At 30.1% G+C, this 27,694-nt stretch overlaps 1 protein-coding gene across 4 annotated transcripts in view; it reads right to left on the bottom strand.

Moving 5' to 3' along the window:
* LOC142321750 (protein spitz-like) overlaps window positions 1-27,694 on the bottom strand; it is a 429,978-nt gene that overhangs the window by 215,840 nt on the left and 186,444 nt on the right. The window lies entirely within an intron of this gene.

The raw sequence follows: 27,694 nt of genomic DNA, 5'->3' as shown, positions 1-27,694 counted from the left end.
ACTCTAATTCAACAACGCCGCATTCGTCAGTTTGTTCATTCGTTAACTGCGTGCGTCATCAACTTTGCGAGAAAACCGTGATAGTTAACGTTCACCAAACGCTCAATCGATTTTCCCGTTATGAAAAGTGGATTACAAGTAACTTATGTAAGGGTTCACGCCTCCAAAATCCCCACGGACCTCCTCGATTATGGCAGAAAAATGAAAAAAATAGAAACATTTCTATTAAACCAATCGAAATATGTTCTTATAGCGGAACTCCTTTTACTTTTTCTATAAAAAGAAGTGTCTTAAATCATTTATTTACAATTTTAATAAAATTAAAACGAAAGGTAATAACAATTCTGAATTTTTTAAGCTGCACGCTAAGACCAAATATTTTATTGTAAATTATTCAACTAGTACACTTATTTATAAGCATATTATTTTTATTAATTGTCGTTAAGGTAATGGCTCAAAAGCAGGAAAAAATTGATATATTCCTTATAAAAATAGATATTGAAATACTGTATATAAAAGTAATATTAAAAGCGATATATTTTGTACCGACATATTTTATAAGATATGATTAAACGATTATAATGTGGTAAAACCATAAAAATTTAGATCAAATAACTGTAAATACGTGACGATATGTATTAATAAGAAAACAATAAAATCGTGAGAACTAACGATAATAAATTAGTACGCAATTTGATATCCAATAATGGAATAAGTGGATCAAAAGAGCTTAATAAGGATAAAAACTGTGATAAACAATAAAGCTAAGCGAATTTATTATCATTAGGTCAACATCAATACGATTAAAATAAGGAAACTACTAGATTAAATAAGAACTATTTAAAGGAGAACGAACCGAAGAAAAACTGAAGTATTTTAAAATATGAAATCATTAAAAATTAATTTATTACATACGAACTACTTTTATTGTGATCCAACACTTTGCTCTTCGATAAATACCCATCAGCAAAGCGTTTGTTCCTGATAAACAATTTAATGTACAAAAAACAGAATTATTAAAATATTTCACTTATATTTTGTTAAATTTATTTTAAAGTACAAACACGATTAAAATATTTTATCCGTTTTTAACTACGTTTTAATTTCGAGAAATACGATGTGACGATGATGTCAAGCCAATAGAAAAGCGGTAAGTGTTGGATTACAAGAAAAATCTAGAATAATTTTATTTGGCATGGCCCGTTGATATATATAATATAGAAATATATAATTCAGCTTACCAAACAATGTAATTAATTATGTTCTCGAAATTAGCGTTTTCGGAAGTTATTTTTCCATCTTCAGGATATAAGTATTCACTTCACATATTAATTTGACATAAAATAAAATTTCCATAAATGTAACAATCGATCGACAAGTTATAAATAAATTCATTTGTACAAATACATTTGTACGTCCAGTCGATAAAAGCGTCGCAATTATTACGTAATTTTCAATGGACATTATTTATTTTATTTTTATTTTAATCTACATCATATTAATGTGACGTGAATACTACTTTTATACAAGTTTATTAGATGTCCCTGAAGATGGAAAAATAACTTCCGAAAACGCTAGAACATAATAATTAATTACATTGGTTGGTAAGCGGAATTAAATTTATATATTTTTACAGAAGAAAATTACTTACGTACGTGTAAAATTAATTTTTAATTATTTAATGCTTTGGAATAATGTCACAGGAAATAGTGTAACAGAAAATATGTACATTTTAATTTTATAAATGTACGTTTATTTTTAATAACGAGCAGATATAAAATAGTTTAATATATATATATATATATATATATATATATATATAAATATTTAAAGAGATGTTAACATCAGCTTTCAACACTAATAAATCATCAAAAATCGGTTTACTTCACTTTCCATTCATCTGTCTTCTATTAATAAAATGCCTTCCGCTGTATATCTTTATTATCAGACTACAGGAAAAGTAAACTAGAAATTTTTATTCAATACTCGATATTATCCAACTGACGAATGTAACGAAAAATGTTAAAAATATTCCTTATGAAAGATTGCAAGGCCGATTTCCCGAAAATCTGATATTTCTAATTCTTCAATTCTCTTCAATTTTTAATATCAAACATCAAACTTTTATGCGGTTACTTACAATAAATGTAACGATACTAGAAAATAAAATATGGTCGGAATATTGAGTAATAATCTACACATATACAGTTCTGAACGACTTATCCGTTTTTAATAAAACTGGTAGATTGTTTTTAAAGTTTTAGTCCTGATTCAAACGTAGGGTGTATAACATTTCAAAAATATCCTAGATAGAACAAAAATTATATTCATAATAATTTAACAACTTTCTTTTACAATTTTCTAAAATTAACTATCAACATCTTTCCAGTTACCGGTTAAGTTACTGTTTAAATAATACTCAGAAAAGTTTACAACACAGGTTGTGCAATCATAATTTGTCATAACATATAAATGACGTAGAGAGAATAAACACGAAATTTTTATCGTTGATTAAAAGGAAATGAAAAACTTGGTTTTCTAATTGCGAAATCGTCTAATCCGGAAACGGCTGTATGGTCATCACTAATAACAAATAGTAGTTTGAAAATATTTCAAACTTTTTTCAAAACCAGGTGTGCCATTGTACTTCACAGGATTTAAAGGAAAAATTAATAGTTTACTCCTAAAAAATATTTATAAAATAGCTCTATAATCTCTCAGTTTATTACTTAATTTTAATTTAGAACAAAAATGTTTTGTAAGTACCGATATCTCATACAGATATCATATTTTACAAATTTACTTACATTTTATTCTACTAATTTAAAACTATTACATACAACGTCTTATTAATCATACAAATTATTAATTTAATAAACTTGCTCTGTAAAATTATATTTTCAGATTTTAAAAATATACTCATCGTCCATCATATTCTTTTTTTATGTTCTATGTTCATCTAATGTAACCCATACAATTTTGACAACCTGTATCATTCCACAAATATTTTATGAATATTGAAGCAGGTATTTCGGAATTACATATGGAACATTTAAAGTCAGATAAAAATATAGTAAATTCTTATTGTTCCGTACTAAGTGGCCTCTCATCCCGAACAAATCTAAAAGGAAGAATCAATGAAATTAATTCACAATTAAAGGATGAAGAAAAAAATTATTGAAAATGTAAAAATCTTCAAATTAAAAATTAACAATAAAACGATCGTAAATGAATTGATCGACAATCAAGCGGATGTTCTTTTCAAGAACCTCTAATTGTTGAAAACAAAAAACAGATAAATAAAATTACAAGATAAGTATAACCGTTAGTAACAAATAAGAACAACAGATAAGGCACTGTTCTTATTTAAAAAAATCATTACAAAAATTGATCTGACAACCCCTTCCATAACTGCGACCAAGCCTACAAATTGCAAGATCTTTAGATTAAAATCTCGGTCAAGACCGGCATTGTTTAACGTACTAAAATACACAAACATGTTACTTCATCCAATTTCGTATAGGTCACCAGGAAAGGAATTCGGCAATATAAATCCCACCGATTAAAGCCGCCGATCCCATAAAAACACTGGGAAGAACAGGCGTAAGAAGAAAATCATAGCAGTTTAAAAAAATAATAATCTTTAAACTTATTAGGTTTATTCAACATTTGAATCCAAATAAATCACTAAATAAAACCGACTTCAAAAAAGGGACTAAATAGAAAAGATAAAATAATACTACTCAGTTTGTCTTTAAAATTGATGTAAATTTACGGTTGGTAAGGTAAGTTCTTTTTAATTTGCTGCCGATTTAAAGACGTCGAAATTTAATACTCGATCAATTTTTACTTTATGTACGTTTTTGAATTAGATTTAATGATTATCAACGGGAAAATCCAGTATGTGTAAGACTCTCTTGTAATTGTATTTCATTCGTTCTACAAAGAATGAGAAGTATTACAAAGCATACAAGTAAAAACAATTTATCATAACGTTTCATAATACTTTGTTAAGTCGCTTCTATTTTATATATGATGAACTGTTAACCCGCTAACTAACCAGCTGGATTTTTATTAAATAAATATACTTTGTATAAATATATATATATATATATATATATATATATATATATATGTGTGTGTGTGTGTGTGTGTGTGTGTGTGTGTGTGTGTGTGTGTGTGTGTGTGTGTGTGTGTGTGTGTGTGTGTGTGTGTGTGTGTGTGTGTGTGTAATAAGATAAGTAAGAAGGAAATTAAAAATTGGTTGTTTTGATCTTTTTTTTTGTCAGTAATCTTGAGAAACGTTATCTATCTGTCCTGGCCAGATCAGAATTTTAAAGTTACTCGTATTTATTAAAAATATATATTATTGTTGTAGAGAGTATTTCTGAGGCTTGTATAAACTATTTGACATCACATTCTTTAAAAAATTCTGTTTATTTTTTTATTACAGTTATAAAAAAAGTCTTTTAATGATAATACAAAATAACTCCTTAAAATTTAGCCTGTTTCTGCTACTTCACTTACGGAAAGAGCTATGAAAAATAAAACTCTTTACTTGCCTTACAATTTATTGTTTGAGAGGGGTTTCATATTTTTTTAAACTGTAAATTTTATTATCGTTAATAATTGTATTACAGTTAAAAAAAAATTAAAAAGCAGCTACCTCATATTAACATTCCAGATATTAATTTATTTATTAAGTCTAATATAGTTGCGGCCCTAATTTTATAAAAAGTGGAAATAGTGGGGAAAATGTTCAAAAAAGATTAATAAAGATGAAATTTTTTTTTAAAAATAGTGTTACTATAAGTAATAAGATTTAACTTTAATTCTAATGAATAATAGAGATTCCTTATCGTTATTCTCATCCAGTAATTGTTTCTTTCGTTTACGTGTTACTTTTTTCGAACATGGAACATATTACTGGACGATCTTTTTTGTAAATTTACTTTTATCAGTCAGACAGATTTATTATTAAGGTGAAATCGGCGTAAATAAATAAATTTTGGTGCCAGGTGTTTTTAAAAATAAAAATTATATATATATTTTTTTCTTTTATTTTACGATTTTAATTAGTATTAAATAGCATATTTTATTCAAGAGATAGTGGTACAAGTTAAGGTACAAGATACTACAATTTATTAGTCTTAGATGCCCCAGATTAAAGTGTAAGCTCTGCTTTAGTTGTTGGTTGACTAAGGAAGCATGCTATTTTCTACGTTTATGTCGTTATTTGTTTCTGTTTACATAATAAATCAATCCGATGTAATTTACGGTTAACGCCGTTTACCGACTGTTAGGTAACCCGCAGAGCAAAACATTTTTAGCGTGCTGCATGTGTTCAGGCGTTATTACGCTCTCTCAATCGTCATTCTTTCCTTTATCACTCACTCTTTCTCTCACTCTCTTTCTCTGTCCCTCTATTTTGTCTCTTATAATGCATATATATATATATATATATTTATATAAAGTATATTTATTTAATAAAAATCCAGCTGGTTAGTTAGCGGGTTAACAGTTCATCATATATAAAATAGAAGCGACTTAAAGTATTATGAAACGTTATGATAAATTGTTTTTACTTGTATGCTTTGTAATACTTCTCATTCTTTGTAGCACGAATGAAATACAATTACAAGAGAGTCTTACACATACTAGATTTTCCCGTTGATAAATCATTAAATCTAATTCAAAAACGTACGATAAAGTAAAAATTGATCGAGTATTAAATTTCGACGTCTTTATATATATATATATATGCTAGTAGACCGTTGCAACGCTTCACTATTGCTAAACTTAAGAGTATGAATTAAATTTTATATTATACTTGACATATGTAATTTATTTCGTTGTGCTATTTCTTCCTCTGATTCATTTCTTCTGCATTCTCTCATTATCTTTGCTCGAATTCTAAATCGACCAATATTTTGTAGTTTTGGACGCTTTTTTTTTTAAATTATAAAAGTTTTATTTTCTATATAAATATTACTATCATTATTTACGTTTTTTTTTTACATTTCTCTAACTTACGAAACCAATGAAACGGACAGTATTAAGAAAACAATACATTGTACAATTTTAATTCACTGTAAATTTTCTTTCTTTCTTCTTATGACCCCCGGAATGTTTATCACAGTTCGAACCAAACTCCATCTCCCTACTATATAAATCATCAAAAAAAATGTATAACTAAATAGCCTTTTTCTTTCTTTTTCCTGTTTAGCCTCTGGTAACTACCGTTTAGATAATACTGCAGAGGATGAATGAGGATGATATGTATGAGTGTGAATGAAGTGTAGTCTTGTACATTCTCAGTTCGACCATACCTGAGATGTGTGGTTAATTGAAACCCAACCACCAAAGAACACCAGTATCCACGATCTAGTATTCAAGTCCATGTAAAAATAGCTGGCTTTACTAGGACTTGAACGCTGGAACTCTCGACTTCCAAATCGGCCTAAAATTTCTTTTACTAAATTTTAATGTCGTTGTCTACACCGATTGTCAGTGTTTATATCCATCGCTTTCCATGTCAATATCGACTTTTTCCTCAGACAGTTATTTGCAGGACCAAAATTAGTTTACTCCCGGGACAAATAATAAATTGTAAAATTTTCAGTGAAATCGGTTACGTAGTTTTTGAGTCTTTAGGGCACGCATAAAATGAAGATTGTCGTACACACACGCGCGCGCGCGAGGTTTTAAGCCCAGATCTTCAGCTGATCTTGTTGTTTGAGTATCATGCAAACCGCTCCTGAGACATTGTACTAAATTGATTTCAACCATCAAACAGCATCAGTAAAATGAGTATTCGAATTTAATCACCTCGACAATATTTACTGGTATGGTCTTCTACCCAGTAACATTATAGAACACTATAAATCAATTTATCCACAAATCAAACTAAAAATTGTATTTTGTGTTATTGGTACCTTAGTATTTTCTCTTTCATATTACACTGTAGAAGAAATGCCTTAAGACAGTACTGTAAAAAATGTAATTTTAAAAAATAGTTAATTATGTACTTCTCTAATAAACAGAAGTAATTAATGAAAATGTAACAGAAATAATAATAATCTTAGCTTCACATTACAAAAAAAGTTTGGTAAAAAATCTTTGTATTTGGCAAAACAAAACTATTTTCATAATTTTATCAGAACGAAGTTTTTTTAAGATGTCAAGTTCTGCACCATTATGTACTAATATTTATATTTAACTGGACAGAATGGGCTCAGGAGTGATAATATCCAATTAATTATTTAAAAGCAACATTTAAAAATTCCACTTTATACTAAGGAAAAAAACTTACTTCAGTTGAGTTTAACAACAATAAAATAGTACTTACTACTGCAGTAATAATGATGGCTATAGTGTGATAAAAATAGAATGGTCATTTGGATGATATACGCCGTGATAATATTGGTGATTTCAGGTGGTACAATGGTGGAGTTATTCTTTCTTATAAATTCTTCAGTTAAAACAGTAGAAATAATTTCCTTTCATCATTTCCAATATAAAATTCATTATACTCATCATCAATGCATATAAAACATTCATTTTTATTATTCGCAGGCTTGTTTAAGTAATAATATAACTGTAGCAATAAACCTTTATCTTATCTATTTTTACGACTTAAAAGAACGTAGCGAACGTAAATTGTGAACTCTCTGCTAAATATTACGAAACAGGAAAAAAACTTGCTACTAAGGTGTGATACAAAGTAATTTCATTATAAATGTGTTAAGATAAGTAAGGTATTTTAATAACATCGTAATAAAAAAAAACTGCTTTGTATGTTGGTTTTGAAGTGCTCTTAAGTAAATAAATTGTAAGATGCAAAAGTTCTTAAAATAAACACATCCAGACATAATTATGACATATTTTGTTATTAATTGAAATTATGAAGAAATTAGAGAACAGGTTATTATTAAACAGAAAAAGCTACTGTATTTTTTTATCTGAAAAAAATTCTAATCTATAGATACAGATCTATTATTTTTAAAATAAAGATACTATTACGGTATAAGAGGTTATGTTATAACGCTTATGAGCGAGGGGGTTTAGGAGTTATTCAAACAAATAGCACACAAACAACTAATAATGATTCCAGTGAAATAAACGTTAACATAGTGGTACAGGAGAACAGTTTTAAAAGCACTGTTGTCCTCAAGCACATAATATAAATATTCATTTGAAAAAAAAAGTAGATTTAAGTTATATGTTGATGATACGCTTTTTAATATAATATGGAAGCTATAAAAATAAACGAAGCAACTGAGAAAATTCAAAGAGATTTAAATGACGTAACAGATGATTAAAATTGATAAGCTTAAACGTAAGTGAAATAAAATATACTTTATAAACCAACAAAATGATAGTATGGAACAAGCAAGTGCCATAAAATATTTATATATTGTAACAATAGTAGAATATTTAAAATTTAACAAACACGTACAATGTATAAATATATTTCCTTGAATAAATAACTGATTGGTAATTTAATAAATATAAAACGAGCAGTGGCGGCTCGTATCTAAAATTTGTGAGCGTGCTGCTCCAGAAAATCTTTTCTGGGCCATTTCAAGGCCACCGTTAAAGTTTTCTATAAAATAAAAGAACCGAAAAAATGAATCAAATGGAATAGCTGGAAGCAGGGTAATAATCTATATTCTACACTTTATCACATTCAAGAATATGGTTCACGGTGTTAAAGCACATTGTGCTTAAAAACAACATTTATTTGGTCTAACCGATTAAATAATAAAATGTCAATACATATAATATTTTTTAGTATTATTAAATAATACTTAATAAAATGTCCGCTTAAAAACACTATAGTCCAATGGTGCTTAATTTAAATTTCTCGATACACAGAAACAAATGCATAATTAGTTTTTACTAATTACCTTCACTTTCGCCCTTCCAGCGTGTTTTAGGACAGATTTCGCAATCCAAGAGCCCTTGCTTTCCACCAAATTCTGATCACTACTGAAAAAACAACTAAACCAATTATATATTCCGACTAAACTAGAAAAGGGAACGAACAAGGACCGTTCCATACACCCGCGGAGTAAAAAAAAACTACCTTCCACCAGCACGCCTGGGTCGGCACTGCGGGAGCGATAGTGCTTCCCTCACGTGCAGCTTGCGCATAACAGCCAAACACCACGCTGCTGGAACTGTGAAGCGCACAGCTCCATACAAAGATTTTAGTATCTTTTTCATAAACTGGGGGATGGCTACTAACATTAAGCTTAAGGATTATATACTGTACAAGTAAAAAGAAAGAATTAAAGAGAAAAGAAGTCATTATATTAAATGTTATCAATAATATAAAGTGGAAATAGGGGGTGTTGCGGTTCTACAGTGCATACACGAGCCGCCACTGAAACGAGTATATACTAGAATCCCCGTCACGGCTTCACCTGCGCTATATGGTTACTTGCGTTTCCCGTCGCGTCAGAGGATGTTCCCCTCTGTTTAACTCATCTTATGAGAATAATAATGATAAATAAAAATTAAACTGTGTTTAATGTTTTAAAACCATTAGTGTATTGTAATTTCTTCAGAGCAACACTTTGGTCAGTACAGGACTCGGTAACTGGTTTTTAGATTTCCCATCACGGTTTCGTTCGCGAAACACATAATCAGAATTACAAACATAAATTACAATCATATTGTCATCAAATCTCATTAAAATTGATTCGATTAGCGGTAGCATAAAATGACAAAAATTCACAAATCAATTATGATTTTTACCTCGTAAAATATTAAAATTAAAAAATCCAACAATTTTTTTTAGACATTTATCCAAAGATTATTTGCAAGCCCAAATCGAGTGAATATCTCGTCCAGTAGAGTAGGAATTGGGAAAAATTTGCAATCGCTGTTCGATATTATTTTACCTTTCTTCCACTCTTTCAAGATCGAATTCAATTCTCTGGAAACTGGTTTTTAGTTATTCACACCAAAAATCAAACTGATATCTTCATTTCTTACCGAGAAATTAAAAAAATTATAAATTTCATTGATACTCTATGTTTACCGTTTTAACTCGGAATTTCAAGAAATCCTTTCTTAGTGTACACTTACAACATAAGAAGTACATATTTACAAATTTTCTTCAAATTATATTTTGCTGGGCGTTAATGAATCAGTCGGTCAGTCAGGACAAGTTGCTTTATATATATATATATATATATATATATATATATATACACAGGTATCCAGGGAGGATTTTGGTAAATAGGCGTATTACTCCTATTAAAATATGAAAAACGTTCAAGTAAACATGGGTACGAAAAAACTTTGTTAGCGCGTACGGCTAGTGAAAGATATCACCCCGATTTCTACTCCTCCACTGAAATGAAGCCCTACTGAAATTCTGGGAAGGTGGCTAGGTTTTTTACCCGAGAGTTCGAGATTTTTAGTCGAGAGTTCTAAGGTTAAACGGTAGAGGTTCTAACGTTAAGGAAGTGAAGGAAGTTAGTTACTTGTATACGGATTTGAATACTAGGTCGTAGATACCGGTGTTCTTTGGTAGTTTGGTTTTAATTAACCACACGTCTCAGGAATGGTCGACCTGAGACTGTACAAGACTGCACTTCATTTACATTCATACATATCATCTTCACTCATCCTCTCAAGTTATACCTTTCTGTGGTTCCGGAGGCTAAACAGAAAAAGTAAAGAAAAAAGGTTTTTACCCCAATTTATTGGTTTTCATCCCAGATTTCTCTAAAACTATTGCAGATAAGGTTCTGGAACCTGTTCTATTCGATTTTTCAGGTCAAAAACCATAAAATGAAATCACTAATGAAAAATAATAAATTCATAATAAATCTCTGGTCCTTAATTAACGTCCTAAAAGTTTCAGTACGTCCTCATTTCACCGTGGTAGGTGAAACCCGAGCTAAATGTTTCACTAGCCGTAACTCGCAAACGAAGCATTTAAGAACATATATGAACTTTTTCCATTATTTTCATGAGTAGAATAAACTATGAAAGTCTCAAGATAGCTTCATGATACAACCTGTATATGCAGGTCCGCAGTGAATTGGGCGATTTTAAAAACTTTAGTACTAGAGTAAATTATTAATTTTTGTTTGGTTTTAACAAGCATGAACACAACATGCAAATGAAATCATTTACTATTTTTGATTTTAAGTCACCGAAAACAGAAATTTTTCATTAAAAATGGACATCTTGCAGATGACCGCCATTCCGCCGTACACACCCAGTCTCTTGCTAAGGTTAGCTACTTTTTGCAGCATTTCCGAGGAAATTATAATGATTTTAAAAGCCCAGTGTTGGAAATTTTGCTTGCTAACAAATCCTGACAAATGAAAATGAGCTTCATTGCTCATCAGTAAATTGTTAATAAGGTCATTAATGAACGGCAAGAAATTAATGAACTACAGTAAAGTCTGACAGAAATTTACCCTGTTTTCAGACTCACGTCCGTGTATTGCATGAGTTATTTGAATTTTACATGGGGGAAGTTTCAGGTCATTATATAAAATTCGCTGTAAATTCCGGTCAGACAGTTCGAAAGACATACAAAATGGTGGCCCGCTGACCGGCGTGAACTTCGCTGAAATTCCTTTGTCACAATCTCGATATTCTCGGGTGTACGTACAGCTTTTGTACTAAAAGCCTTTCTTCTTAAAGTTTCGAAACCAAGTCTTTATGACACGAGCTAATAAAACAGCACGATTGCAATCGATTACGTAATGCTTTGGAAATTCACGCTGAGCGATTACCGTAACTGTCACTGTTTTTTGTAAAACACTTTCAGAGCAAAGGTACGTTGTTCTCCTCTTCACTGCCCAATTTCAACTAAACGCTTTTCAGAAAGCTACAAAATGGCAGTAGCGCTTTCATCCCTATACTAAGCTATCTTTGAAAAAAAACCGTGTTGCAAAATCGCCCGATTCATTGCCACGCCCGCTATGTTCAAGTGATTTAAAAGAATTACTCTTTGAGTAGAATTAGAAATAGTTTAGTGATCATCGATTGGCTTCTTGCTTCCTACAACGTTCTGTAACTGAGAATATCACCTCCACTGTATTATTATTAATGGCAACACTAGTACCTTAAGTAGAACTTTTGCACTTTTACGTGTTATGAGAACGTAAGCGGGGTTAATATATATTAAAATGCCGAAGTCCCACACATTGATGTTTATGATTCTAATTTATTTTACGTATTGAGGGATAACTGATACAAATATGATGCTACAAACAATAAATTGGTTAAGTATTAAGCAAAAAACAGCAATAATTGGTTTTAATTTACACATTCAAAATAAGAAACCATTTCAGAATAAAATTATGTTACAAAAGCATCGATAAAATTTATCTGAGATATTAATCTTTAGCAATTAATTTATCATATTTTCAAATTTCGTTAAAAAAATTATTATAACTAAAAAATAAATACAGGTAAGAAGCCTAACACTCAAAATTCATTCTTGTATAATGTTTTTTAATAATATGCCAACATGCGTAATAAATAAACTTAATACTTTAAGATTCTTTAAAAGAATTCTAGAGATTCTGCGAAAAAAAAAACATAAAAATATTAGACAATTACGTTAGGATATTTAATCACAAAATGCAGACAAAGGTCTACGATAAAACAAATATGTAAATCTAAACCGAGACACAAAAGTTAATTACAATAAGTATTTAATCGTATTATTTTGTATTGACATAAAACCTTTGTTCAGTTATAACATAGTAACAAATTTATAATATTTTTTCTTTTCATTACGTTTGGAGTGTACTTTTGTATGGATGCGAAACATAGAAATTAAGAAAAAAGAGAAAAATAAAGACTGGGGACAATAGAAACGAGTGTGATAGATGACGAAAATTAAATGGAGAAATAAAATTGGGGTGAGCGAATGAAAGTATTTGTATACTTAGGGTGTGAATTAATGCAAGTTTTCCAAGCTATTTAACAAAGATAAAAAACAAAGATCGGTTAAAAGTACTTACAAAAACGTAATAATGATCACAAAGAGAATCTTCAGCTTACCTGAAAAAAAGAAAAAGATTACAATAAACATACGAAAACACGATGAATAATAAATTAAATAATGAATAATTCTAAATAAAACTCAATTTATTCAAATATAAAGTTACAAATAAAATTCACCAATATCTCTCTAATGAATAAGTTACATGTGATTGTTTATTAGTTATCGACCGGTTCGATGCAAATCATTCATTCCTTTCTATTCTTTTCCGGCCTTTCAATAATAAAACATTTTCTACAACTTTTATATTCATAACAGTTATTTATTTCATGTGTGGGATTTTAATCTCCATCTTTCTTATCAGAGGTTACCTGTGGTCGTACACAAGTAATATCTGATAGCGGTAAAAAAAATTAAATCTTAATTACAGCGTGATATCCATCCAAGAATTAGTATAGAAGTATAAAGTCATTTTTCTTTGCCTTTTTTTAATGAAAGTATACATGTTTGCATCGGTATACCAAGCCAAACTAAATGTAGGTGATGTCAGCTTTTACATGTAATTCTTCACTGTATTCATCACAAGCACAAACCGCACAATAAATCATAATTCTCAGAGAAAGAATGTGACTGATGTCTTGTACCTCAAGCGTTTTACATGCATCCCGACGATAAGCAAGAAAGGGTAATTAAGAGAAAATTTATTATATTCATTATTTCTGATTGTAGAGAAATATTTTTCCCTTCATCTTTTATTCTATAAACTGATTTCTGTCGTGTATACATTCTCTAAACATTAAAAGTTGTAGGAGATGCATGAGAAACGGGAACAATTCACCTTTTAGTAAAGCGTATCCATTCATCAGAATGTGCATCTTTAGCACAGATCAGTAAGGAAATCAGAACGACGTGTTTCCCTTTCCCTTCTTCACTAATCCGAATATATTTTCGTTCATCAGAATGCCAACCCCGCTAAAAAAAAAATATTCTTGTACCTGAGGTGCTTTTTACACACGTCACATACTTTGGAAAGAGAAGAACAGGCGGTGTAAAAAAAAAATAAATAAAAATAAATAATTTTATACTGAGAAAAATTTTAACAAATATTCACTGTCTTTTAATCAGTGGTGAGGGAAATTTCTTTGTGTAAATAAATTATCTAACCCTGAACCTGTTAAAGTGTACCATATCAACCTAATTCTTTTTACAAGACCCTGTATTCTAAACTTCTCTCTTCGATAATTTATCTTAAAATTTTGAATTTCTTTTTCATCTCAAAAGCATTTTTTATAAGACAATATTAAAAAGCCTTTTTTCACAGTCCATAATCACAATCCTTCAGAAAAGTAAATTTCTTGAATATAAAACCTACAAATACTAAGTTTAAGCGACAAAATATACGCGGTTTACAAAACTTATTTTTCTTAATTTTTAAAACAAATACACAAATACTAGTAATTAAACGCAAGAAATTTTAAGCGGTTACGATATTTAACTTCAAACACACACGTGTACATGTGGATGATTTTGAACAGTAAAAAAAAAAAAAAAAGACTACGCATCGTGTAAACAAAAAAGTGGAAAAATTATTTTAAATGAAATAATATACACTACATAGATGTAAAATATTTACCGTTATTAATAAACAATACTATCGAACCGTAATCAAACGCATTTTAAAAGGCAGAAGAGAATTTCTATTTTTGTATAAAATCTGTAAAACTGTCAACAAGGTAATCTGCTCGCTGTTATAAATGCTTGCTTATCATATCAACCATCACTTCCATCGGTTTTTTCTTACTCTTTTTTTTTTGTTTTGTTTGGTAAGTAGAATTAAAAAAACACCATTCAAGTTAAAATAAATATCTTAAACACAATTTACGTTATTAGTAGGCAGCACAATAATTACATCGTTTAGATTTCACAGATGCATTAGATAGGCTATCTAACAACAACAACAAAAAATTACAAGCGCGCATAAGAATAAATGTAAGCTATTAAGAAGATGTTAATAATAAACAAGAAAAAATAATACAACAGGTATATTTTAATAAGCTTACTCTTCATCTAATCAAGTATACTACTCTAAAGAGTATGTTGGATGGGCGAAAGATAATCTTCAACATAATACGCTACATGTCTCCAGTTATTTATTATTTCTTTTTTTTAATTCCAAAACTCAATAGGTTTTAAACTAGATACTAACCGGAAACCAAACTAGTTAGTTTGTTTCTTAATACGGTTCTGCCACAAATTTCACTCATCAAATATTTACCTCTTCATTGGAGCTCAAATTAATATACGACAGTGATAATTATATCGGGCTAATTTGTATTCAACTTTAACCAGTATTTTAAAGGTTGAAAAACATTGTAACCCTGAAAAAGCTTCATTAATCATTTAGAATAAAAAAAAAAACGTATGATCGATTAATATAAATACTAAATACCTGGGAAAATTTATAGAAATTTCGTTTTTAAGGATATTAAATATACCTTACCCCTCTAATAAAGCTTGAAAAATTAATTCTCATACGTTCCTGTGTACAAACAAAGGAGGTTAAGGGAAGTAAACTGAAGGAAAGATAAACAAAATTTAACTACCTAACATAAAAACAAAATTAAGGTAACTTACAGCAATGTTGTCAAAAAAATAATAATAAAATACAACAACGTTGAAAAATTATATATATGCAGCAATTACCATTACAATTAATAAATGTATAAAATAAAAACATTATAAGTATATTACGTTTGCATTTACTTTTGTAATTAATGTTTTTATAAAAAAATATATTATTTTAAATTTAGGTCGTAAATAGAAATGAAATAATTATTAAAACTGATAAAAAACCAAAATCGAACATAAAAATTAGCAACAAGGTTTCTTATTTACTGATAAGGGAAAAACATACACAAAAAAGGAGTGAAGAGAGAAAATACCAAAAAGAGTAAAACAAAATTTCATTTATACGCGTATAAATATAATTTTATTTAGTATTATGTGTAAATAGAAAGGCTTAAACTTAACGCCGGGAGAAATGAATAATGTTGCATCGTTAGTACCGCGTAATGGCTTCCATTTTGAAATCTCAACGAGAGATAAACAAAACTAGATGAGCAAACAACAGAATAAGGGATATAACCATTAAACAAAATTTATTCCACTCTTATATTTTATCTTGAATGATGATTTTATTTTAAGATACTTAAATATAAATAAAAATATTTCCACTTAATTCCTCGAAAAAATGTTATGATTTCTTTATGAACTTGTAAAACACAATCGCATGACGGACGGCCAAAGAAAAAAATTTAAAAAATCGTACTTTCCATAAATAAGGTTACACAAAATACGTAAAAAAAAAATCTTGCCTAGTAAGTAAATTTTAGGAATGGACACTAAACAGTAGGTCAGCCAGAACCCTTGTTACATTAAAAGGTACTGTAGTTAGATGTTTCTGAATCTTTCTTAATTGTTGTCATTACGCTGACATCCTTTTTTTTCTAGGATTACAAACATTACTTTGAAAAAATTAAAAAACATTACATTACATTAAAAAAAACCTTGGTTGTAGAACTTTAACCGTCTCTTCTGGAAGCCAAAATACTTTATAAATAAAAAATATTTAATTTTTTTTCACACCTAGAGAGTACTTGTAAACCAAATAAATACAAATAACATCAGTTTTTATAATTAACACAGTGATCGCGATTTATTGTAAATCAAAGACATAATCAAACAGTTAATTTTATCACTTTTTCAAAGGGCCGATAAGAAGTAGTAAAAATAAATAGAATGAAAATATTCCGTTTACTTCGATTACTATTATCATTTTTCTCTAAGAATTAACTGAAAATATGAAACTATAAAAGAATGCTTAAAAGAAGATGGCAAAAGACAGAGTACGAAAAGTGGAGGACGATACACGAACGCATAGATTCTAGCGGTCGAACTCGTAGAGAAAGCACCACTTCTATATCTAAATTAAGAAAAAATCGGATGAAGATGTTTGTAAAGAAATTCTACTGGTAAGAATAAATAAATAACTACGACATGCTTAACCTTTTCCCATCACAATGCTCCGCGCTTCTTAGCGCTCCGCAAAAATAGTTGGTATCTGATTGCCTCTCTTCATAGTCTTATGCTACCCTCTTGTGAAAAAATTTTCAAAAAATTACAGTATATTAACGAGATTTAACAGATTCTGACAAAAAAAAAAACCTTACGATTGGATATTTTTTATGCCTGTAACAACAAAAAAAATTGAAACCGTACAAAAATTACGATAATTTAATTGCAGAATTTTTTTTGCGCATTTCTACCGCGTTTTTTATTAGCGAAATTTTTTTTTTTTGATTTGTGTTTATGAAACATAGTTTGCAGATTAAAAAAAAAATACTTTCAAGCAAATCGGTTGAAAGTTGGGCAAAATATGATGAAAAACCCGTGTCATAAATTACAGATTAATTAGCATATCAGTTTCGAGAAATTTTTATAGTTATTTATTTTTTCTTAGCGTTACATATAATGTAAAATTTATTTTAAAAATTATAAGACTTCCTTAGAGCATTTATCACGTAAAAAAACTTTTTTTACAACAGAGTATTGCTGTTACACGCCACGGGGGGGGGGGGGCAATAGAGTTCATGAAACGCATAATAATTACCCCAGTAATTACAAGCTATTCGGTACAAACAACAGTTATTTTTTATGTTACTATGTATATAAAATCGTAATATATATTATATATATATAATATATAAAATAAGAAATTACGAGCGCGCACTAGTTTTTACACCAACATATAAATCGCAATATGGGAGATTCCCCAAAAAAACAAAAGAATGAAATAGATGAAAAATAATAAATAACCTAAACAAATAAAATGAAGTAATAAATTTATAAATAAAAAGCTCTTACCCCTAGTTGGTGATATTTTGGCGTGTGTGATACACGAGAAAGCATCCATCTATACAGAGTGGTACCTCACAAGCCATACACCTCCAGACTGATCTTACGCGAATGCCGTTTGCCGAGCACACAACGCATTGTCTAAAACTGTTTGTTCCCTCACGTTTAGGAAAATGTCTTGCTTCACAACTTTCAAGACGTAAAAATTCACGATTTCTTACATAAGATCCTCGTGCAGAAAATCTCGTAGGAGATGATGAAACAAGCCCTTTCAAAACCTCATTTCGAAACCATCAGAAGGATTGGTTCTTCTCCATCTTATTGCCGTATTATTTATTATTTATTGTAAGCCGTATAAGCATTGACAAGAAGCATATCAAAAATGTGGAAAAAGAGCATGTCAAAAATGTGGAAAAAAGTTTTTTCGTCCATTTTGTCATGCGCCTATGTAAGTAATAGCTTGAAGACAGAAGATAAGATTGATCAACAGCCCCCATATAATTATTGTAATCTACAATCATTACAGGTCTCACGACATTTTCTGTACCGTGAATTGTTACACTGTATTTACCCTCTTCAGCAGGCCCATGAATAGAAGACAGAAGTGTTACCATTCGCTTGTCATTGAATAGAATACAAGATATTCCATCCAGTGTCGTACGACAGGCTAACCGGTGTCTGGTCAAACCTAATTGTTTACGTCTGTTTCGTGTGAATTCAGCTGGCATTCCAGCACGATTGGATCGAGCTGTTCCACAAGCTAGAATTCCCACATCTTTCAGTCGTCGATATAATTGCAGGGATGAAAAAAAATTTTCCATATACAAATGATATCCACAATTTTCATAACCTGCAATTAGATTGATAACTGTACGTTCAGTAATTTTTTCGTTTACATTTTGTTCCTCTCGTTGTCTCCCGAGATATACATTCATATCGAATGTGTACCCAGAATTATCGAAAAGTCTGTAAACCTTTATCCCAAAGCGCTTTCGTTTACTAGGTATATACTGCCGAAACAAGACTCTACCCTTGTAGGCGCATAAAACCTCATCAACTACAATTTGTTGTCGTGGATTACAGAGTTCACGAGATTTCTGACGAGCAATTTAAAATATTTCGCGTACTCTCCAGAGACGGTCATAGTTACCAGTTTGCATTTCTGATTCTATTGGTGGATCCTGGTTAGTGAAGTGTAAATACTTCAAAATATGAAGAAAGACAGTTCTCGGTAATGTATTCCCAAACCAAGCGAAATGGGAAACCTCGTCAGTTGACCAGTATTCTTGTAAAGTGTGTCTTACAGTATGACCCATTTCCAGGATGATTGCAAAGAAACGTTTCATCTGGGCAAGACTAACGTCACCTTGAATTCTGTCCTTAGGTAATGGCCTATCAGGTCTACGGCTTTGAAAATACAAATTAGTTTGTGATGTTACTTTTTCAAGGATAGCCCCAAAAAACAACATAGATACGGCAAACGGCGTCTGCCCATGAATACGGGGATCAGGAATATATTCAGGCACATTGTGTAAATTCCTACGACGCTTCTTAGGCCGACCTCTCTTATGAGGAGCGGATTTAGCCAAAATGTCGGGATTCTTTACAAATGCACCTGGTTCCGGACCCGTAAAAGGCAAACTGTTTAGTGTGTCATATTTACACCTATCAGTACAAACTAACCAGGGATTTCCAAGAACCGGCAGACGACCTTCCAACTCGTAACCTTCGTCATCTGTAACTGTTTCGTCATTTTGGGCCCGGTCAGTTGGATTTTCTTGTAACTCCGCCGTGTCAAGTTCCTCATCTTGGAGAGGAAATTCAACAGCTGGTTGCATTTCAACATCCAACTGCACTGGAGAACGATAATGGATTTCATGAAATATATTACCGTTTCCTTCAGCATGTGGATGTAGAACTGAACCGGCTACATTTATTTTCTGTTCCGTGTCAGTATCACTAATCGAATGACCTGGATCATCATCGTCGCTACTAAAATTCAGGAGATGCGGTTCCGAAAAATCGTTACTCCTAATTTCAGTATTTTTGATGTCATCCAAGCCCTCAAGGTCGTCACTGTCATTTTCGTCATAATCTGAAAGTTCTTCGTCAAGAGCAAACCTAATCTGTTCGTCATTCATTGTCTCGATAAAAAAAAAAATTACGGCAAATAAAAAAAAATCACAAATTTAAAAAAAACGCCCAATATGTGAAAAAAATCGCACTGAATAAAAAAAAACCGATGTAATTTTGAAAAAAATAATGAAATAATATATTACCAACGGAACGCCGGTTTGCGATAGTAAGTTACTTACTGCAGTTCACTCGTACTCACTCGCACAATAAAGTAACATATGTTAGTATAAAGAAAGAGATTCAGTAAAAACTACGTTTTATAAAAATCCCCTCCACTTAAAAGGCTATTCGGATTGACAAAAAACTATTTTTACTGTATACTGTTATTCATTACGAATCGGTATGTGTTTCATTGATGCCGATATCTTTTGTCAGAAAAGATTTATTAGGCCTCAAATAAAAGTGACACATTTATGACCACAAATTCCTTTTTTTTTTGTGTGTGCCGTATAACATAACTTATTATGTGTTTCAATACATCGTTATGTTGCTAATATAATAAGCTAGTTTTGTAAATAATAAATAAATCCGTAACCCTCATAGCAATTATAATACACCAGTCACACACACACACACAAGCACATTTCTGAGAAAAAAATGGTCATATTCTTTCTTGTCCAAATAAAACATTTTAATTCGTATAACTATAGTTCAAATTGTATAATAAAACTGATTTCTTTGTGAATATAAAAAAATATAACCGACTTAGATCCCATATAAAATGTTTTTGTAACAGCGTTTTAAAACTGTCACCGCACAGAGCCACTTTACTGGCTTCCTGATCTGAAAAGGTTAACCAAACTCTTCGGCAGTACGTTCGACAGAAAGCTGAAGATAAACGTTACGAATACGATAATACAATGATATTGTAATAAAACAACAGACGATCCATCTATATAGATGAATTAAAAAAAGAAAAGTAGTTTAGCTAAAGAACATGACCTTGTTTACACATTCGATATTTATAGATACAACGGATGTAGATCAGTTCAATTTTCGAACTTGTGGGTTTATTAATGTGTGAAAAAATAGCTGCACTGTTATTGTTTAATAAAATATACTGTGAAATCAATATCCTACGTCTGTGTTATACATAACTAATCATGTACTACAAAAATTTATTTTTGTGTTTTGATTTAATTCGCGGCGCGATGAGTTTCATTATAAAGTGCTAAAATTAAGCGGGCAACAAAAAACGTACAAGTATTTTAAATAAGTTAATGTGTAAGAGGTAAATATATTTTTGGTTATCTTCATTTATGAAACATCTTTCCTTCGTATAAATAAGATCTTGTATAATATAACTATATATGTTTTTAAATATTATACATAGCTATGACGCTAAATTAAAATCGCCTTCGTTACATAAAGTAGGTTGCCAATTTGATCAAACTAATCGGCAACCGCCTCACACAACGACTTTCCATACTACACATAAATTAATTTTGCTTCAAAACAGATTACTTATTAATTACCGAATTACAAAATAGTTATTTTTATCCATATTCATGTTAAAATATGTTATATCTTATTAATTAAATAAAAAGTCAGTAATAACATTATGTTCATGTCACTAAATCCATAAAAACCTTACATTTACATGAATTTGAAACTCTTCCTGCAGCATGATAGAGAAGCTATCATAATAGATGATCGACGATATCGCTACTTAATAGGTTAAATTAGATAAAATTTTCAAATTAATGATTAATAACAAGTTTTAATAATTTTCATCCGATTAGTAATGAATGTTCTTAGATAAGTTATATTTTAAATATTTTTTTAAAGGCCCTCACAATACTCTTCACACGTTTCCACGATTCGTACACAAGTACGTTTAAAATACTCGTAAATGGTAAGTAATCTGTTACTAGCTAATCTAAGCGGTAGAAACCACTCAAAAAATAAAAAAATAGTTTGTTTTACGGTATGATTTTAGTGAAGTTACATAAAGCGCAAACATATTGATATATAGTAATAACAATATCAAAAGGTATAAGGCAAATTTAGATTATCTCAGGGTCACGTCTTAAGTATGTTAATTAACTTTACGGAAAGTACATTTTATTTTTATAATTTGTATAAGTACTTTATTTATTATATTGTAATTTATTTTTTATTCATAAGAAGTGTATTTTTAAATTTTTATTTGTAATTCTCTATCGTAAAAATATTATTAAACCTGACGTTATTTAACAATAATTTATTAAAACATACAATTAAGAAAATTTCAATATTTTGTTAATGAACAACTACCATAAATGACAAATCAAGTCACACTGTCAATTTTCAATTTTATACGACATTAATAAACCGCATTAACTATCTCACAAACATGAAGAGACACACAATGCAAATTAAAATAACAAAAAACAAAAAAATAACAAGCTGACAGCGCTACAGGTGAACTTTGTTTAGCATAGAAATAAAAGTTATAAGTGTTTTTATATTTCTCCAAGTTGTTTTGTTAATTGGGTATAATAATAATAATAATAGATGTAGGCGGCCTGCAAAAAAACACACAAGTTACTTTCGTAAACGTTACTAGCATTCTTAAGAATAACAAGCATTCTATTCCATGTTTGGTTATATATTACACTATTACTGTATGAATACCGTATGAATCTCTCTGTTTAAAAGCATGTTGCAATATAGTAAAATGTTTTTACTAAATTAACTTTAGAAAACATTATTTAAAAATACAATAAGTATTAAAAAATACTTCCGCTGTGAAAACGCCTTATTTATGGAATAGAAATCTTTACAATAAAACGTTATGAAAACTCATTTAAAATTTTTAGGAGCAAATTTTAAATAATATTCTTTAAAATTAAATTTTTTAAAAATCGTTTTAAACTGCGTCATTCCTGGTATATGAATTAATAGGCGCAAAAGAAACATACCAAAATTTATAAATATATAGAAAGAGTAAAACTACGTAAGTAAATTAAAATGAGAAATAAAGAAATGAAATTTTTTTTTTATTAAGTTATCGGGCATACTTTCACATTATTATAACAGAAATATGAGATAAATGCTTTAAGGAGACCTTTGTCAGGAACGTTAAGTAATCCTAGATGCATTTAACTGAAACTATTTACAATTTATTTACTAGCAAAATGAACAATTACTTTAATTCCAAAATGAAGCTTGCGTTTTATCTTAAAAGTTATTTTTCATCATAATTCCCAAGGAATTTTTAATAAACAGTCCGACTTTCTCGAAAAAGCCTTTGTAAAAAAATATTAAATATATATTTCTATCATCCATTTTACGTATTATCAGAAAATTGACATATTAAGAAATTCTTGAGAGCTCAGTTTTGAACTTAATTTACATTTATTAGGAGCTGAAGAAATTTTCAGGAAAACGTTTTTAATCAAGTCAAGATAAAACAAATGAAGCCGTATAGGCCAATAAGTTAAGCTAAGTTATGGAAAAGAGGATTGGGAATTATGTTAAAACAAATTTTGTTTTGTCATCGCACTTTCTAATAAATTTCAAAAGGTTCACAATTTAAAAAATAAAGGATGAATTTTTTTTACAATTTCCACCTGTTGCAGAACGAAAAGTGAAACGGAATCGCTTTTTTTGTTAATCAATAATTAATTACTATATTTTAATACTAATATAATAAATAAAAATACTCATGCAGCGACGTATTGCTGTGCACATAGGGTGACGGCTAGCTTACCGCGCTATTAACTATCCTGACAACTTTGACAATGTACTGCATACTATGTAAGTATACGGAGCTATACGAGATGTTTTCATAAAAGAATGACTAACTGTTCACCCGTCCTATCACTGTCTCACGCAATGTGCACAGCTATACGTCGCCCGCTATACATGGAAATGAAACTTTTCAACTACAATCGATACAAGGAACTTATATGTTGAGATATTTAATCCATTTTTACAGCACTCGGCGAGCATAATAGATGACGAATTTTCTTATTGTAAACGATTTAACTCGATATCACAATGAATAAATATTTTCTGATGAATATTATTAACAAACCATTATTTAACTTTTGGTCGATATTTCTTAAATATGAACTATATTTAATCTATTATTATAAATGACTAATTTAATAAATTTATGGCTTTCAACCACGCATATTATACCGTTGAAGAAATCGAAAAAGCTTTTATAAATAATATTGATTATATTATTTAGTTTCTACGTAATAAAACGAAATACAAGCAATGCAGCTGTTATTTTACTAAGAGCGAATTAAAAAATATTACGCTAAAATTTTATAGCAAATAAAGTAAAGATTAATCATAATTAGAATTAAAGCCGCAATTTATTTACTAATACTGAAATAAACATTATAAAACTTTTGTTGGTCGCATTACGGTCTTTATCGATTTGTTTTAAGTAGTTATAACAATTGTAAATAATCTACAATTAGCTTTAAAAAATTGTTTGTGAAATTAGGGATGATCATACTTTACTTCTCGATCAGTTCTCTGTTATATTACGAAATCTCATTTCTTAATTGAAATATGTCTTCGAAAAAATAAAGAAAAGTAATCTATTTTTAATAGTTTTACAATTTTACTGGACTTCGTTAGAAATAGAAAAAATTCTAAAAATATATTCTATTAAATTATATAATAAACAGTTTAATCCTTTATCATTGCTTTCGCCCAATTTATACGTCTCTGGATCCTGGATTTTCTATTAATAGATCTATTAAAATTGAAAATTTTCAAATTTATAACAATTACGATCATTTTTAGATATTTTTAAAATATGTAACTTCCAAATGTGCGCAATAATTAAATAACCAATAATGAAGTAATAATATATAAATAAAAAATTCTTTAAAAATAAATAACACCACAAACTGCTGTGGAAATAAAATACTGTAACAGAAATGTAATATATAGATTGCAGCTTTACTTTGGTATGTGACCTATATTTAGAAAATCAGTCGTAATTTTTTAAACGTCGTCTCAATCGACAGGAAATTTCCAAGATTTGTTCTGTATACTCTCAAGGTCAGCGGAGTGCGCATACGCAGACAAACCGACTCGTAATGCAATAGCAGTCGGCCGAGATGTGGACTCCACAACAGAAGGATCAATGCTTCTTTGGTTAGCGGAGTTTCAATCAGTTACGCGTGTACGAACTGAATAGAATACCGATCGATCCTCCTACATCCAAATCTATTCCTAGGTGGGATACGACGTTAAGAGAGAGACTGGGTGCTTAGATTTACAAACTGGAAATCATTAAAAAATTTCAGTTAGTGACGAGAATGTGGATCGTGTACGCGAAGCATACACCCCCAGTCCTGGACAGTCAATTAGGCGGGCTAGTTACAAACTGCAAATTTCTCGTTCCACTGTTCACGATATTGTTCATACGCGGCTTTGTTTGCGAGCGTACAAGCTGCAATCCCTTCATCGCATTAAATCAAATGTTCGCCGCCTACGATATACATTTGCTGTAGAGGTAATACACCGTATCGAAAACAATTCTAATTATCTTGATATTTTTTTATTTAGGGATGAGGCAACTTTTAATACGTGCGGGAAATTAAGGGACGCAATGGTCGAATTTGGGGTACTAAAAACTCCCATACAGTAATCGAAAATGAAAGGGACACACTGAAAGTTAATGTCTAGTTAGGACTCCATAAAAATGGCGCCATCGGTTCTTTTTTTTTTTTTATGGAGATTAGTTTAACTGGACACACGCACCTCGACATGCTTGAGAACACTGCTGTCCTTTAGATTCCTGTAGGCTTCAGTTTCAAACAGATGGTGCTCCACCACACTTTAATCAAGATATTACAATGTTCTTGAACAACACTTTCCCCGGATTATAGATTGCACAAGGAGGTCCACCTGTATCTCCAGATATCACTACTTTGGACTTATTTGCTTGTGGATTTATTAAAAGTTGTGTACCAAAAAAAATTACGAGATTTGGAAGATTTAAAACAGAGAATTGTTAAAGCTATTGGTCTGGTAACGCCACAGATGCTCCTAAACACCTGGCAAGAGTTAGATTATCGTCTAGTCTGCTGAACTACGAAAGGTGCACACATTGAACTTGACTATCCTATATTAAAACTTGGCGAGTTGCGTGTTTATTAAAAAAAGAACTATTATATTTCGTAAACTCTCTCTCTTTTTCTGTTTAGCCTCTGGAACCACCGTAAGGTATTACTTCAGAGGATGATATGTATGAATGTAAATGAGGTATAGTATTGTACAGTGTCGACCATTCCTGAGATATATGGTTAATTGAAACCCAACCACCAAAGAACGCCGATATATCCAAGATCTAGTGTTCAAATCTGTATAAAAGTAACAGCCTTAACTAGGATTTGAACCTTAGAAAGATTTCGAAATCAGCTGATTTGCGATGATGAGTTAACCACTACACCACCCCCGGTGGGCTTACATTACATTAACTAGTTCTCTTAATATAAACTGTTACTTTTGGATACCTGTAGCCTAAACAATATCACTTCATCAGTATTGTAAGAATCATTCTATATTTGCAATTTTTAATTTACATTTTAATCTGATTATCAAAACGAATGTACCATTCTTTTTTTAGTAAAAATACAGACTACTTATTGAAGAAGTATTTCTTAAAAAAAGGCAGATAAATAGAGAAAGGCATAGCAGAAAAAGGCCAAAGTGAGTGAAAAAATGAGAAAAGATTAATATGGGGCAGTTAATATAATATAATTAAGAAATTTTTTAATGACACTTATGTCCAAATGGAATTAAAATATAAAAAATGAGGATACTTAATTTTCTTTAGTTTTTTGAAAATAGACTTTAGTAACCAAATTAAGTTTAAACGGGCCGTTCAAATAATAGGTAAGCATCTTAGGAGAAAGGGGTTTGTGCTTTGTTTATTTTTTCTACATGGAGCTTGGGGCTATTCAAATGCTTAGGTAAAATAAAACACAGAAAGCCAAGTCGGCAAAAGTGTATAACCGTAAAACATATAGTGGTTCATTATATCTATGTTTAAAGGATATGTTTCGCAAGGATTTGTTGATTGCAATGTTCGAGAAAAATTCTAGAAACATCACAAAGATAATTTAGCAATTTTGGAATATTAGGGAAAAGTAAACTTTAGCTCATGCGCCTGCTTGTCAAAATTCAACTTCATTTAATTTTTGAAGTATTACACTTAAAAGCTACTACTACATCCCATTAGTAATACATACCATTACTTAAATTAAATTCCAATATTTGATTACGAAATATAATGCATAAGTAAACGAATAATGAAAAGTTTTAATTTTGTAAATGTTCGTCGACGTATATATTTCATAGATTTTTAGATGCAGTAGGTTTTAAATTTATAGCTCCCTATTTAATCAACGAATTACAAACCAAAGTGAAGTAAAAATAATAAATAAAACTAGAAATCTTATGTCAGCAAAGGGAGGAGATATGGTATTTACTAATAACAGGGAGAGTGACTGAAATAGCTAACAAAAGAAGTGCTTCCGTAATTTTTGAACGACCGCCACATTAATATATATAAAATAAAAAAAATTAGTAATGAAGTATTCTGGTCCTACACACACGTAAAACTAAAGTGAAGATTTTTTTTAACCTCCGGGACCATCGTTAGGTATTGCTTCAGAGGATGAAATAAATGATTTGTAGTGT

This window comes from Lycorma delicatula, chromosome 3, assembly GCF_047948215.1.
Source record: "Lycorma delicatula isolate Av1 chromosome 3, ASM4794821v1, whole genome shotgun sequence".
Taxonomy (NCBI): Eukaryota; Metazoa; Arthropoda; class Insecta; order Hemiptera; family Fulgoridae; genus Lycorma; species Lycorma delicatula.
This window is presented reverse-complemented; position numbering and strand designations above follow the sequence as displayed.